The sequence below is a fragment of the Pan troglodytes genome, chromosome 21, assembly GCF_028858775.2.
Source record: "Pan troglodytes isolate AG18354 chromosome 21, NHGRI_mPanTro3-v2.0_pri, whole genome shotgun sequence".
Lineage (NCBI taxonomy): Eukaryota > Metazoa > Chordata > Mammalia > Primates > Hominidae > Pan > Pan troglodytes.
This window is the reverse complement of record NC_072419.2, coordinates 18553600-18571181: the sequence shown is the minus strand read 5'-3', so window position 1 is coordinate 18571181 and position 17582 is coordinate 18553600.

Sequence of the window (17582 nt, the reverse complement as noted above, 5' to 3'; positions counted from 1 at the left end):
CTTACTAAAAATGCAGATTCTAATTTGGTAGGTGTACTAGTCTGCTGGGGTTGCCAAAGACTGGGAAGCTTAAACAACAGAAATTTATTTTCTCACAGTTTTGGAGGCTGAACATCTGAAGTTAAGGTGTTGGCAGAGCTGATTTTTTCTTAGGCCTCTCTCCTTGGCTTGTAGAAGGCCCTCTCCACCCTCTGTCTTCACATGGTCGTTCCTTTGTGCATGTATACATCTGTCTACAAACTTCTTCTTTGATTAGGACAGCAGTCATACTGCATTACCCACCCCTTGGGAGCTCATTTTCACTTAATTATCTGTTGAAATTTCTTATCTCCAAATATGGTCACATTTCAACGTACTGTAACATATAAATCTAGGGGCTACAGGGACACAATTTAGCCCATAATGGTAGATATGAGGTGAAGTCTGAGATTCTGCATTTCTAATCAGCTCCTGGCTGATGCAAGACTTCTGGTCTGTGGACCACACTTTGAGTGACAGTGACAGGATTCTACATCTCACACTGTGCCTGGGCAAGGACTGGTCCAACAATTTCATTTAAGGAACTCTTTGTATAATTCATGCATTGACCATTTATCTTTTATACATCTTTACACTTTAATGCAGTACACAATATAATAAACCTTCCATTATCTGATGTTCTCCAAATTGATTCCTCCTGTAGTTCATATAATTCTTAATTCAATTGTCCTGGGGACTCTCCTAGAGTGACAGAAATTAGAATGTTGGACTGCAAGATCAGAATTCTAAGTAAATTTGACAAATTGGAGAACCGTAACATTATAAATGAAAAGGACAAAGTCCAATAGGGATAAGGGCAAGACAGTGCCCTTAGGTATGAAAAAGAAAGGATACACCATGAGGAGAACTATAAAGCACCCATGAAGTGGAAATCCAGAATCTCATCACTCAAGGTGAGAAATTATACTAACAATGAGCATCCAAGCAAGAAATTACAGAGGAGCAAGATAGCAAATGCCTCTTTGCTAATGCAAAGCCCCAAGTTAAGAAGAAATATATAACCATGTATTAAAACGACTCAGCATGTTACTGAGTTTTAAATATTATACTTCTGATAATTATGTTTGCATGCCTCTGAAACTGATTTTGACATTATTTTCTACTTAGGTTATGCCTGCTATATACTTAATTTCCTTAATCATTATGAAAATCAATGCCAGTTGCACACTATAATCATCTGGATAACTTTTAAAACCATCAGTGTCCAAGCCCACCTATATTAATTTCCTAGGGCTGATATAGCAAACTACCACAAACTAGGTGGCTTAGAACAACAGAAATTTCTTGTTTCACAGTCCTGGAGGCTAGACATCTAAAATCAAGATGTTGAATGCTCCCTCTTAAACCTGTAGCAGAACTTTCCTTGTCTATTTTGACTTCTGGTAGCTCCAGGCATTCCTTGGATTGTGATGGCATAATGCCAATCTAATTTTTACATGGTGTTCTCCCCGTGTCTGTCCACGTTGCCTTCCTTCTGTGCATGTCTGCGTCTGTGTTCAAATGTTCACTTTTAATAAGGGCACTAGTCATATTGGATTAGGATCTACTCTCACGATTTCATTTTAGCTTGATTCCTTTATAAAGATGCTATTTCCAAATAAAATAACATTCTGGGGGTATTAAGGCTTAGGACTTCAACATATCTTTTTTTATTTTTTATTTTTTTTTTTGAGTCAGGGTCTCAATCTGTCACCCAGGCTGGAGTGCAGTGGCATGAACACAGCTCACTGCAGCCTCAGTCTCCCATGTAGCTCTGACCACGGACATGTGCCACCATGCCTAGCTAATATTTTGATTTTTTGTGGAGATGATGTCTCACTGTGTTGCCCAGGCTGGTCTCAAACTCCTGGCCTCAAGCAATCCTCCTTCCCGGACCTCTCAAATGTGCTGGGATTACAGGCGTGAGCCACCACACCCAGCCAGGACTTCAACGTATCTTTTGGGGGGACACAATTCAGCCATAACACCACTCCTGAACAATTATATCAGAGTTTCTAGGGTGAAGCCCAGACATCAGTATTTTGTAAGTGCCCCAGAGATTCTAATACGCAGCTAGGGTTAAGAACCACTAGCCTGGGAGAAGGTCTGCAGCAGCCACTGTCATCAAGGAAAGCCACTGGCACTGATGGTAGCTTAAGTGAATGTTGAGTAGGGCTTTATCCACCACGTCAGAATTTTGGCTGAAGCCCCAAAGCTGAAGCAATAGGTGATAAATTATGTACATTCTAGAGCAGTAGTTTTCAATCTTGGATGCACGCTGCAATAAGGCAGGAGCTTTAAAAGGGCCCTGAGGCCTGGGTGCATCCCCAGAGATTTCCAAGTAATCAGTCTGCAGTGAGACTTGAGCATGGAGAATTTTTAAAGTTCCCCAGGAACTATGCAGTCAGGATGAAAATCACTGTTCATGAAGAAAAATTTGCCACTGGCCCTCTAGACTGAGACAAGAATGCAGGGCTCCCAGCCCTTAGACTTCACTCTTCCCACCCACCAGCTTACCTTTTTAACATATTTTACAACATCCAACTGAAGCTCGTTCAGTATTCTTTCCATTTCTCATATACAAGTGAACAAACCTTTCTCATCTTTAAAGACAGGATGCTCCCCTAACCCTACTTCCCAATAAATTACCGTCTCTCTTCTCGCTGTCAGGCAAAGCTTCCTGAAATATTATTCTAAACCCATCTTTGTCAAGTTTTCACATCCCAGGTGCCTCATAAGACTCTGAAACGGCTTCTACCCTGACCATTTCCTTGAATCTGAACTTGCCAAGGTCATCAACAGCCTCCTCTTGCCAAATAACAAAAGACAAAGTCCTCATCTTCCTGGAGCTGTGCTATGTTCAAGACATTTGCCCACTCCCTCCCTCACGTGTGCTGTTCTTCCTTTAACTTCCATTGAGCCATTCCTTTCATTTTCCTTTGGGGGATCCTCTTGGTCACTTGCCTGTTAGTTACATTTTGGTGTCCATCTTAGGCTTATGTTTGTCTCATTGTGGATTAGGTTGAAGCATGCAAAATTATGTTTTGCATAGGCCAAAAGTGGTTAAATGTTGGTCATATCATATGGTTTAACCTAATGCCCTATCCCATTAATTGTTAACCACACCACCCATGGCTGTAGCTACTGCCTGTACGATGGGCTGATACTCAGATGGGTTGTTAAAATACTGCCATGTTTCCTACTCATGAGTAAGTAGCTGTTGCCCATTGTCTTCCTTCCATCAGAGCCCTCCCAGTGCCCTAACTGCCCTGCCCCTTTCCTGAGACTCCTGACATCTCTCAATGACCAGGTATCTAAAGGGAAGATGCCTGGCTTAACAGGGGTCCTCTGGGGCCCTGGTTCAAGGTTATAGCCAGCATCTGTTCTGATTGGTCAGTGTCTATGTTGTGCTGATTGTTAAATATTTTTGTATTACCCCGTCTTTATATTCATGATTTCCCAATTTATCTATTCAACTCAAACATCTTTTCTTAGCCTCAGACCCATATTGTCATTTGGCTTTTCCTACTTTGTTCCCATATAGACACATCAGAGTCAATATGCTTAAGATGAAACTCATCAAACTCTTCTTAGTAATAACTTTTACTTTGGTGGCCCCAGTGATCTACATCTCCAGGCATCCACACCCTTGTGTAGTCCCCTCTCACACTGACTGTGCCCTTGGCCATGGGACTTGCTTTGACCAATGGGCATTATCAAATGTGATAGAAATTGAGGCTTAACAAGAGCTTGTCTTCTTGGAATGCTTGCTCCTGGAGACTGCTCCCAAACTATAAATAAGCTCAGACTAGACTTCTGTGTGATGGGACCACGACGAAAGGGCGAGGCCATAGGCAGGAGCCTGGTGGCCCCAGAGGATACAGCACATCTTCACTCTACCCTGCCAAATGCCTGGGCTGCAGAATGATGAGAAGTAGAATAGTTATTTTAAGCTTCGGTATTAGTCAGGGTTCTGCAAAGAAACAGAACCGATAGGAAGTATATAAATACAGAAAGAGACTTATTATAAGGAATTGGCTCATGTGATTATGGAGACTGAGATAGCTCAAGGTCTCCAGGGTGACCTGGCAAGCTGGAGACACAAGAAAGGCAATGGTATAGTTCTGATCTGAGTCCCAAGGCCTGAGAATCAGCAGAACAGATTAGGTAGAACTGATGGTATAAGCTCCAGTCTGAAGGCTAGCAGGCCCAAGACCCAGGAATAGCCACTGTTTCAGTCTGAATTTGAAGGCAGAAAAAAGTTGATGATTCAGTTCAAAGACTCTCAGGCAGTAGAAATTCTCTTTTACTTGGGGGAGTGTTAGCCTTTTGTTCTATTTGGGCCTTCAGCTGATTGGATGAGGCCCAACCACATTAGGGAGAGCAATCTGCTTTACTCAGCCTGCTGATTTAAATGTGAATCTCATCTAAAAATACCCTCACAGAAACACCTAGAATAATGTTTGACCAAATATCTGGGCACCCCATGGCCCAGTCAAGTTGACACATAAGACTAACCATCTTAGCTTCTAACCTCTTTGGTGGTTTGTTATGCATCAGTAGATGACAGAAAAAAAATGTACTCCTTATATAGTATGATACAGTACAATACTGATGTATATAATACAGACTCATGCCTTGACCCACTTTAAGAAATGACATTCACCTAGTACCCAGTCCAATATCTAAGACTCTCCTAGACTCACAGTTTCCCTTCATTTGTACTTAGTCACCAATATTGTTTAGTTTTACCTCCTGATTATTTTCAAAAGACTCTTTGAAACTACCACTGGCCTTTGTAGGACTATCACTGCCCTTGATAGGACAGAGATGGCAAATACTTGCTGGCATGCTATCACTCCTCCCTTCAATGGCCATGGCGAACACAGCCAATCCATCAGGGCCTGTGTTCAGCTCACCAGGAAAGTAGCCACATAATTCTCCTCAACACCCGACTCTAGGCATTTACTACAAATCCATCACACAATGTGCAACTTATTTGCTATCCCTATCCCAGACCCTCCTGATTTATCACTTGTATTAAGGCAAAAGCCACTTTGCTGGTTGCACCAACCTCCCCTATTACAACTGGAGTCAATTTATCGTCCACCTTTTAGAAGGATTACCAAATTAATCTTTCTAACATGCATCTAGAGTTGTCCAGGTTGCCAAACTGTGCTCACCCCAGGACTCAGAGGTGTTTAGGTGCGTGGTAGTTAGACTGATTGCAAAGCTGGCCCTAATTCTCTATCCTTATCTACCTCTATGTCCTCTTTGATGTGGCTTTGTAGTTTCTCTCATTAAGAGATAGTCTATTCCCCCCTCTTTTCAATCTGGGATGGCCTGGTGACTTTCTCTGAACTACAGAAGTGACATTGTGGAGATTCTGAGCCTAGGCCTCAAGAGCACTTCCCTCTCTCTTGGAACCCCGTCACAGGCATGAGAGCAATCCCAGCCTAGCCTGCTCAACGATGAGACATGGAGTGGAGCCAGTTCTCTTAAGCTACATTCCCTAGAGATGCCACAAAGCTGCCTAAGTACCCACAGCTGACCACAGATAGACTTGTGAGCCACAGTCCCCCAGCAGCCAGAAGAACTCATGCGGTTATAAGATTGTCACACCACATTTCATGGCCATAGGTAACTGATACAAAGTTTATATTAAGGACCTGCGAAGTAGGCCCCCCACAGCTCTATTTGGACAGAAAACTAAAAAATGACTGCAAAAGAAGTCATGCAACTGAGTCAAAGAAAAAAATGCAAGAGCCAACATAATCGATAGGTGGCTATTACGGAAAAACCTTTACAAGGCTATAAGAACACAAGGGGGCACCTGCTGATCCCACAACAATGCAGCCAGCACTTTCATCACTGGTGGGAGACAAAGCCTGCATCAGCACCTGAGTACGCCCAGAATCTTCAAAGGGCTTTGGCCAGCATCAGCGGCCTGAGCAGCTGACATCCCTGCAGGGAACTGACGCAGGGAAAATGGTAGTCACCACATGCTAGCAAAGAAGACTGTGATGGTGAGAATGTTTGAGTTGCAGCCAGGGGACTGCCAGAAATAAAAGAAGGCACTTTGAAAGGTCCTGCCAGAGAAAGAATACCTTAGGATAATACATATTTAATTTTTACTCTAACTTACCCCACAACCTGCTGTGGACCTAGGAAAATAATTTATAAAAGTCTATTTATAATTGTTCAAAAATTATTTCCTTTGCCATAAAAAAAAAACAAAAACAAAACTAGTTAAGACTGAAATACAAATTTATTCATCTCTCACTTCACATGCATTTCCATGCATTCACACACAATTTCCACCTGCATCATTTCTACTCATTTCTACCTTTTTTTTTTTTTTTTTTTTTTTTTTTTTACTCTCCCAGCACCTCTTAGATCATGTGGTTTCTTATTTCCTGCCATATCAGCTGGGGAGGTGAATCCCTCTTCTTCCGAAACAGCATCTCACAGTCCGCATAGTTTCCCTCCCCATAAGACACATGATTTTATGCAAAAAAATAGCAGCTACTATTCTGTTATTCAAGCAACCATGTAAACAAGGGGAAGGTGGTTCCTTCTCTCCAGCAGCGGCAGGAAAATTGAACTTGTAGTAGAATGAAAAAAAAAATGGCCACAAATTCTTTGTCCTGCCTATAAAAGTAAAGTCTTTCTCCTTCATCCTTGAATCAGTGTTTGGAAATAACATTTGCTTTGGCTGACACAACTTCAGCAGCAAATGAGAGAAGAGGCTTGAAATGTGCTTGCACATTTTTCTGTGTGCTGGAAGTCTGAGACAATTTGAAGGAGCTCAAGCTTGCCTGCTGAAGGAGCTAAATGGAAGAAAACCAAAGCCCCGAGCCTTTTATCTGCAAACCACCAGGCCTGTGAGTGAGGTCATCTGAGCCCCTCCAGCTCTGGCTAAGCTGCCAGGGAGGCAGCAGCTCCATGAGTGAGCTTGGGCAAGACAAGCTGAAGAATGACCTGGTTTAGTCCAGCCCATGAAAGGATGAGCAAATAAATGACTGTTGGTTTCAGCTATTACGTTTTGGGATAGTTTATGAAGCAAAAGCTAATGGATGTATCACTAAAAATAAGGTATACGAAGTCAGAAGCATATGGTGCAGTGGGAAGTTATAACACCTCCTCATACAGAATGGGCTTTCCAAACCACAGCAAATTGCAGAGGGGATAGGAGCAGCATTCATTTCTTTCTCCACCATCAGAATCTTATTTTAAAAGCCCATGGGGGAATGAAGATGCAATAAACAACAAAAATACAAAATAAAATGAGAGCAAAAGTTTCTTTCAAATCTTAGAAAATCGAATAGGTATATTTTTTGAGAAGAGCAGTTAAGGTTCTGTAAACTACAGAACTATTTATGTTTTCATAAGCTGTTTGGTTTAGAGAAACTCCTATTTCAATTTATGTTTCACTTCTAACAAGTGCATGGGATTTTCCACAATACAGTATGTATACTGGTCATTTTTTGGTCACATTTTCCACATATTATACAAATATTTACCCACATTTCACTGCTTTCTCACCTGTAACCTATTATATTTTTCTTTAAAGCATTCAAAATGCCTTTGAATGAAGACTTGATACATATGAAATTTACTTATTGATTTGCTCTATTTTGATTTTAAGGCAAACCTTAAATTCAGCTGATCACAATGTCCAAGCTTTTTTGTTTTCCCTTTATACCTTATTCCACATGGCAATGGATGGAGTCATGGCAAGAGAGGAGGAAGTGGAAAATAGAGGTGATAAAACATTTTGCAATTTTCCAAGTGCTAGAGATAATCTAAGATATGTACATTTTCTATTGAAATAGCTTCCCCCATAACAATATACACTCTTATTAAAACCGTATTTTTGCTGACAGAGCCCAGAGTTGCTTCACTCAGCATCCTGCATATAGAAAAAAAAAAAAAAACCCTAACTGCTCTAATATGAATATACTTTGATTTTCTTGATCTCTTATATTTTATTTTTTTTTTAGAGCTCTGCATTCTTCCTTGACACTTCCAAATGACTCTGGGACTGACTGTATTTGAACCAAGTTATTTGAATTTTGATCTATACCTTTAATAAGGCACATTGTTTTGAATACATTAGTTTGAATAGTAGAGCCAATTGACTATTTTTTTTAATGTGAGTAAAGAAATTAATAGGATTTAGAGATTAGCTTGAACATCATCTTTTATGTGACCTAGATAACATAGAGTCTTATTATTACTACATTCCTAATAATAAAGCATATAGTGTTTTCCAATGAGTTAAAACAATAGCTATATATAAATATAAAACATATTACTCATATCTGCTGTGTACTTAGCTGTCTATTATTAATATTAATCATCTCTGCTTTCTTCCAGGGAGCTTAAAGTCCCATATATTTTACAATCAAAACTGTCAAGAATTATAACACTACTCTATGTGATCTCTATAAAAGGAGATATAAATGCCAATCAAAAGGGCCATTGGTTGCTTCATTTATATTCAAAGTGCTTCTGCCCATAAATTACATTAATGGTTTATATTCTTTTTACATAGTCTTGGATGAACTTGAAAGCATGCCAAGTCCCTTCATTCTTGTAACCTCTGCTTGAGGAGGAAGCAACCCAGGCAGGGCCTTAGGATCTCCTTTGCCCCGTACACTCCCTAGACATGGAGAAATGGCCACACTCTGCCTGTCTCCAGGCAGTCCCAGATTCAGTGCCCTTGCAGAGGAGCGTGATGGTGACTCTGCATGCTAAATTGACGCAAGGAGTACATCCGGGTCGCTCCTGTAACCGTGTACACCAAGTTAAAGCTGTTTGGCAAGGCCATGGTTCTTATTTCCCTTTACTTTTGCCGGGGAAAAACTTTGTCTAATGCTAAATACATTGAAATGTCATCATAAGCCCATCTCAGAACAGACTAGGATGATGATGGCACCCAGGGCATTCCAGCCTGATTCCAACTTGTGTTCTTTAGTAAATCATATTTAAATGAAATTCAAGAACACCTCCAATTTAGAGCATCCTTGATTAATCCATTTTGAAATGTCACTACTGTACTCCAAACACCTTCGGAGAATGTGCTAACAAGCACAAGGTGGTGACTCCCTGTTTAAAGAACGATGCTGAAATAAGAAAGGTCGTTCCTCAAGGAGAGCAAAATTACCCCATCGATTGCACAATAATATTTGAAGTAATTGTCTTCCTGCTTTCTTCCCATTTTCCAAGATATTTATTACTGGAATTGTGAACATTGAACCAGACTGGGGGAAAGCCACCTTCCCATTGACTTACAGGTCAACCCCTTCAGACAATAGACAATGGCAGGAACATCAAGCGGACACCCACGGGTTTACTGCCAGAATTGTGTCTTGTCTCCTGGGCATCCCGTGTGATTTTCTTCTGTCTGTTCTTCTAACTTCCTGGCTCTAATCAGAAGCAGGAGAAGCACTTCTAGAGCAGAATTTAATAGTGTCCATATTGGCTAGCACTGTAACTTTGTAGATGGGGCAGGGGGATGCATTACGAATAAGTGACTGTGAATGGAACGCTGCTGGCCTATTATTTTCTCAGATTGAGAAATGATTGCTGTTGTTTCAAACTGCTATATTTAGTGAATCACTAATTAAATAATCTTATAGGGTCTACGTACCTGGCAGTGTGGTAGGCACCCAAGGACCAAAGAAAATGTGGAAAATGGCCGCTACTGTTTCTTGTCTTATGAGGGCAGAAGTTCATTAACTCACTGAGGCAAGTATTGATTGAGCCCCCAGTATGTGCCAGACACTCTCCTGGCTCTGGGAAAAGGGCAATGAACAGGCCAGGCGCGGTGGCTCAAGCCTGTAATCCCAGCACTTTGGGAGGCCAAGAAGGGCAGATCACCTGAGATCAGGAGTTCAAGACCAGCCTGGCCAACATGGTGAAACCCCATCTCTACTAAAAACACAAAATTAGCTGGACATGGTGGCACGTGCCTGTAATCCAGCTACTCTGGAAGCTGAGGCAGGAGAATTACTTGAACCCGGGAGGCGGAGGTTGTAGTCAGCTGAGATCGCGCTATTGCACTCCAGCCTGGGCAAAAGGACAAAACTCCATCTCAAAAATAAATAAATAAATAAATAAATAAGCAATGAATAAAACAGACAAAAGCCCTTACCTTCATGGAAATTTGCAATTTCATGGAGGACACAGTAAAAACCAGAATAAATGAGTAAAATGTACAATATGTAGATAGTGCTGAAAGGGGTTAGGAAGCAGAATGGGTTTTAGTTTTTGTCCAGGGAAGACCTTGCAGAGAAGAAAATATTTGGGTAAAGATGTAAAGGAAATGAGGAGTGAGTCACATGCAACCCTAGACAAAGAGGAAGCACTGGCAGGAAACATGTCTGAGGTAAGAGCTTCAGCCACAGGTTTTACATTCCTAAAATAGCCACCACATTTTCCATCCCATGTGACCTTTAGAGCCTTGCCATCCCCCACCCCATCAAGAGGTGAAGTCCATGTCCCCTGTCCTGGAACCTGGATAGGCCTTTGGGATTGCCCAGACTGGTAGAGAATGGCAAGTATGACAGAAGGGATGCTATGTGACTTCCAGGCTAGGTTGTCAAAGGCAGTAGAGCTTGTGTGCAAATCTCTTTCTTGGAAGACTCACCTTTGGGACACAGCCTCCATGCTGTGAGGAAGCCTAGGCTGCACAGAGGCCACATGGAGAGGGATTGGGCTGAGCCTCCGGCTCACAGCCTGCAGCCATGTGAATGAGCCAACTCTTAAGCAGATCCTCCAGCCTCCAGTTGAGTCCCCTCAGCTGACACCATGTACAGCAGCAACGAGGGACCTCTGATCAAATGGCAGAGTTGTGAGCAAAATAAATGATTGCTGTTGTTTTAAACCACCATGTCTTGGGGGTGGTCATAGCACTAGGTAATTAAAACAAGCAAAGAAGATGCTGTGGCTAGAAGGAGCTAGGTTAAGAGACAGTGGGAGGAGAGGAGCAGGCCAGATCCTGGAGGGCTTTACAGGCCATCAGAAATACTTTGGCTTTCACTCTAATGGCAAAGTCACTAACTGTTGTTAAATGCTGCTCAACTCCAGGTCCTGGGCATCATTAAGAGGGCAGCATCCAGGGGCAACAAGTCCTTAAACACCCTTGGGCAGAAGTTTTTTCCAATAGAGGGAGTCTTCCTTCTACCTCCCATGAGCACCATTTTGTACTCACGGTGACAAACTCACACACCGATCTGACCAGCCCTTTCCCTGTCACAAAACTAATATTTTCCTCTACAGTAAGCACTAAGGATCCCAAGAGCACGCTGGCCACCTGGGTTACGCAGATTTCTCAGCATCCTGCCTATTTACGTTTCAGCCACCGTAGACCTGTGAATGCCCAAATGGGGTGAGAGAAAGGGGCTTTCCGTGTAGGCTTTGGACTTCGATTTCCCTGTGGCTTGAGAAGCCTCTAGTTTGCTGACTTTTAAGGACTACAGCATGGCCCATCTGTCACAGAGACATTTGCTTCATTGTGTGGGAGGACAGGCAAATGCAGTCCCAGAAACAAAGTGTTTTTCAATGCTGAGAGGCTCAGAAAGATGAACATTAAAAGAATCCATCATTGCCAAGGTTTTAAACAGGTTAACACATCCATGTGAGGTGCAGTATCAGCCCCCCCACTTGGAGCTAAGTTTATAAAGGTGTTCATTTTGGGAGTTCATAAAACTGGATAGCCTCCAGATAAGAGGGCAAGGGGAAACCCAGCAATGATGGCATTGACGGTGAGTCTAGAGGTGAACGGGCTGCTGTGCTCTTCCCTGCTCCTCAGAGTCACAGAAGGTTAGGGTCATGTCCAATTGCCCCTGGGGACAACTCCAGGGGTTTGGGATGGAAGTCTAGGATTACCCAGAACAAGTATTTCACCACTCAGTTTTTCACTTTGAGGGAACTACAAACAGTGATACATTTCCAAATGTTACATTGTGTCCCTGGGTAGATTTAAAGAGAACATTTGGGTAGGTGGATTAGCAACAGGATTTGATGAAATATCCTTTAGACTAAGCCAGTTAGGAAGTAATAAACACTTCTGTTCTTGTTGTTTTGTTTTGTTTTAACAAACTCCAGATCATAGATAGGGTGGCAATGTGCTGAATATCGTTTCTGGTAAATGTCATGTAGAGTAGCCTTGAAACCTCAACATTCTCAAGTGCGTTGACATGAAAGAGGGTCGTTCAGGCTCTGAAAGGAATGCTGGACAAACAGAATAATGGCTTGCTTTCAGGTTTTGGGTTTGTTTTCCTAGAATTGAAGTCATGTGATTTCATCAGAGAGATGCTAAGCCTTTCTTAACAGAATGCAGTCAGAGAAAGTAAAAACTAGAGGGTTCCCTTGAGGTCTTCTCATTTTATAGATGAGGACACTAAGCCTCAGAATGGTTATATAACTTACCCAAGACCCTCAGCTGTCTGGGGGCCAATAATCACACAGGTTATGTCCTAGGACCCGGGGCTTTTAACACTGTTTACTGCAGTTGCTGATAGCATGAGCCAGTTACTCACATCACCAACGTCAGCACCTGGCGTGGAGAAGTCACTCAGTAATGACGGTAGCGGACTTCCCAAACAAGCCTTAGGCATTTGATGGTAGGACTATGTCTTGCTTTCTCTTAACTTCCCAATGTCTAGCAAATTGCCTTCTGCATAACAGGGCTAATTTTAAATAGATAAATGTACATATGGTGGATTCCAAACACCCTTGAAATATTAAATTGTTTGTTCTTTCTTATTGCTGAAATGCCAATATATTAAATAGTTATAGAGGTTATGGAGCATCTTCTATGGGCGACATGCTGCAGATACAGTAGTGAGTAAAGCAGATGAAACCCCTGGCCTCATGGAGCTGACCCTATAGTAACTGCGTCCAGCAATAGGTGAACACTCACAATAGCGAAACTGGCTCAAGCCGCCACACTCACAGGCCCAGCAGACGAGGCAACTTTACATATCTAAAGAAAAGCCAGGCAACTGTTTCCAACAGAACGGTGTCAACAGGGTCAGATACATTATACAGTTGTTCAGCACACAGAAGGGTTGATGTGGCCAAAATAGTCTCCGGAGACCCAGAAACATTTGATCATTTTCATGAGGATACGGTAGGACTTGAAAAATCAGAGAGGAGAGGAGATCATCCTCAGAGGGTGGAGTAAGAGGGAGGAACATGAGAGCACATATGAAGGGCCAGGCATGACAACCCCAGTCAAGCCAGAGTTTAGGCCCTCTGTGGGCCTTATATAGGAGAAATAGGGTCAGACGGTGGAGGCATCATTTATGGAAAAACATCTTTTTGTTGTTGTTATTGTTGTTTTGAGATGGAGTCTAGCTCTGTCGCCCAGGCTGGAGTGCAGTGATGCGATCGCAGCTCACTGCAACTTCTGCCTCCCAGGTTCAAGCAATTCTCTGCCTCAGCCTCCTAAGTAGCTGGAATTACAGGTGCCCACCACCACGCCCAGCTAATTTTTGTATTTTTTAGTAGAGACAGGGTTTCAGCATCTTGGCCAGGCTGGTCTTGAACTCCTGACCTTGTGTTCCACCCACCTTGGCATCCCAAAGTGCTGGGATTACAGGCGTGAGCCACCGCACCTGGCCAAAACAACATCTTTAATATAATATTTACTTTGAGAAATAGTGGGAAAGTGGATGGTTGCTGTAAACTCTCTCCCGACGTGTTTATGTGCAGATTGAAGACATTCTAGGGAACACTCACCCCTTACCCTTCCATCCTCCTCAGAGCAATGCCTCTTCAGGTGAGCAAACCCACTGAAATACAGTAAGGCTCTTCTCATATGGGTTGTCAAATATGAGAGAGTAAACATGCATAATCACGTTCCCAGGACATACTCCACCTGTTAATATTTCACATTAACACTCCATAGTTAATACTTCAGAAAATAAATTTTAAGTGTCTACTTTCACTTTGTCCATCTATCTGTGGATCTACTCTCCGTACATTGAGACCAGAGCACAAACATAATAAAAGTGAATTAGACTTTTAAAGATACAGATATTTACATAGTCTATATACTGGTGTCCATGCCATGGCTATAGGTCAAATTTTAAGTATTTCCCATAATGGAGGAGTGTGTATGGAGCAGTGTGGGGAGACAATGAACTGAGTTGTGAATGAAATGTCTACATTTTAAATTAATCACTTTTGATAACCATAAAGTTAATGGTTAGGTTTAAGTGATCCATTGATTGTACTGTTGGCCTTAATTATTGGCCTCCCTCTAGCAATGCCATTGGCCCTCTGACTTTGGCGTCTCTTCCTTCTCTGACTCTGGGCTAGCCTTTTGACTTGCTCTGATCAACAAAATATGATGGAAGTGAAGACGCCAGTTCTAAGCCTAGGACTTAAGAGATGTTGTGTACTTCTGTTCTATCTCTTGGAACCCCATGCTGGGCTAACCTGGAGGTTGAGAGATCCCATGAAGCAGAGTCTCTCCAGATCTAGTATCTCACCTAGATCAATTAGCAACCAGCTGTGAGAACCTAGCCAAGATCTCTCCAGTCCACGCTGACCATCCATCTATCTAATCTACAGCTGAACTCAGATGCATGAGTAAGCCCAGCCCAGACCTGAAACACTATCCAGCTGACCTTCAGCCTCATGAGTAATAATAAATGCCTGTGTTTTAATCCACTGAGATTTGGGTGATTTTTTTGCATAACAACAGTTAACCGATACAGAGTAAATCCTGGCTGTATATCACAACATCCTAGGAGTTTTAAAATATATTAATGCCTGCCCCATTTCCTCCCTACCCCAAGATTCTATTTAACCACCTGGGTACTGTTTTATTCTGTTTAAGTTTCCCAGGTGATTCTTATGTGCGGCCAGAGTGAAAAACCTCCTGGACTAGAAATTCCCCCCTGATCCCTCCAAATATTAAAATTCTAGGTAAGTGGGGCATTTGTTGTCTTAGGTGTAGATGATAGTAAGGTATGTTTGCTTTTACATACACATCACTGAGAAGAACAAGATGAATCTGTCTTCCTGCATGCAAAACAATTCCCTAATTGCCCATCAGTTTCTCTAGGAAATAAGATAGTGATTTCTGACTCAAAAGCCAATCTGCAAGGCTATGACTTATGGGGTGGATGAGAGAGCTTGTCCCCTGAGGGTCCCTCTACCTTCCTTTTGGTTGCTGGCCGATATAAGCCCTTTTGCTACTTAGTTTCGGCTGTGACTTTGTCAAAACCCGGCACAAAAGGGATATGAGCAGTAGATCACGGTTGGGGTTGGGGGCAGTTTAAGATATTATGCTGTTTTTACTTTCTATTTAAGTATATGTCAGAGAATTGCTCTTGGACACAGTGGCAAAATAGGGAGAAGAGGGATTTTCTAAAAAGTATTTTTTTGAGAGATAGTAAGAAGGTCTGTCCAGTAGATTCCTTGGTGCACTCAGATTCTCTTTCCTGGACAAGTGTATCCCTCCCCAGGCTGCTGTAACTGTTGGCTGCCAATGGTTCACACCTGCCCTCTTTGCCAATGACTTACCTTCATCAGACAGAAGCCACCTGCCTGGAAATACAGTCACACATCGCTTAATGAACAGGATACTTTCTGAAAAATGCACTGTTGAGTGATTTCATCATTGTGTGAACATCACAGAGTGCACTTACACAAACCTAGATGCCATGGCCTGCTACACACCTAGGCTATATGGCATAGCCTATTGCTCCTGAAATACAAGCCTGTACAGCTTGTTACTATACTGGACACTGTAGGCAATTGTAGCACAATGGTAAATATTTGTATATCTAAACATAGAAAAGGTACAGTAAAAATACAGTATAAAAGATTGAAAAAGGGTACATCTGTATAGGCCAGTCACCATGAATGAATCTTTCAGGGCTGGGAGTTGCTTTGAGTGAGTCAGTGAGTGAGTGGTAAGTGAATGTGAAGGCCTAGGACATTTCCTGTACACTACTGTGAACTTTATAAACATTTTACACAGTCTATATATTTATTAAAAATATTCTTTCTTCAATAATAAACTCAGCTCACTATAATTTTTTTATCTTATAAACTTTTTAATTGTTTTAGCTTTTTGACTCTTTTGTAATAATGCTTAGCTTAAAATGTAAACACACTGTACAAATGTACAAAAATATTTTATTCCTTTATGTCCCTATTCTATAAGGCTTCCTCTACACTTAATATTTTTATTTTTAATATTTTTACTTTTTAAACATTTTGTTAAAAACTAAGACACAAAGCACACATTAGCCTAGGCTTACACAGAGTCGGCACTATCAGTATGTTTATTTTGTCCACTGGGAGGTCTTTAGGGGCAATGCATGCATGGAGCTGTCATCTCCTTGATAACTATACCTTCTAGAATACCTCTTGAAGGATCTGGCTGAGGCTATTTTACAGTTAACTTTTTATCATAAGTAGAAGGAGTACACTCTAAAATAATGATAAAAAGTACAGTATAGTAAATACAGAAACCAGTAACATAGTAATTTATCACCATTATCAAGTACTATGTAATATACATAATTGTATTTCTAGACTTTTATGCACAATTGGCACTGCAGTAGGTTTGTGTACACCACTGCAAAAACGTGAGTAATGCGTTGCACTATGAGGGCTGCAAAGTCACCAGGCAACGTCAATTTCTCAGCTCACTGTCCATCGTTGACCCAAACCTCCTTATGTGGTACATGACTGCACCTGGGAGGTTGCAGCTGGGTAATCACTAATGGAAACAGGGTGCAAATGCAAATACCTGGCCCTTTTTTCTCAAGGCAGAACAACCCTCTGGTGCCATTCATACTCCAGAGCTCCACATAGGGTCAGGTGGAGGCTCAACATTATTGGAAGGCCGTTTATTTGCTCTCTTCTTTCTTACCCTATCCAGCCTCACTCCTCTTTCTCCTGAAGCTCTTCTTCAATGACTAATTTGTACTGGAATCTTCATAGTAGGCTCAACTTCTAGGAACACAACCTAAGAAAATCTGCTTTCCTGAAAGGTCTCTAACCATCCACCAGAAGTTCCCTCAACATTTCTCTGTACCTATCCTTTCTTCTTTCCCACTGGCTCTCAGGAAGAGGCAGTCCTCCTCCACAGCAATGTTAATCACTTATGCACATTCTAACTTCTGTCTTTACAAAGCACAGGGATTGTTGTAGCACTACCATTCTTCAGCATCTTAAAGGTCTTTTTCTGCTAACCCTTCTTCTGACTTCATGAACACCAGATAACCTCCATCTTAAGCAGGACCCTAGTGAACTGTCTCAGCCTTAATGCTCTACTCCTTTCTACAAAGCACTCAAAGTCAAAATTGAGCCCTATTTTCTCCTGGAAACCTTCTCCCCAACTCCAGCCCACATTGATCTCCTTCACCCATTTCTTCATGTAACATCTACTCAAGCAATTTAGCCCTTAAAGAAGTCCTTATATGCTATCTTTATGCACAACACCTGCCTTCACCATTTATTTTATTCAAATGTCTTGTCTCTAGCTAAATAGCAGGTCTTCATGGAGACAGACCGTATCTTTCTTATAA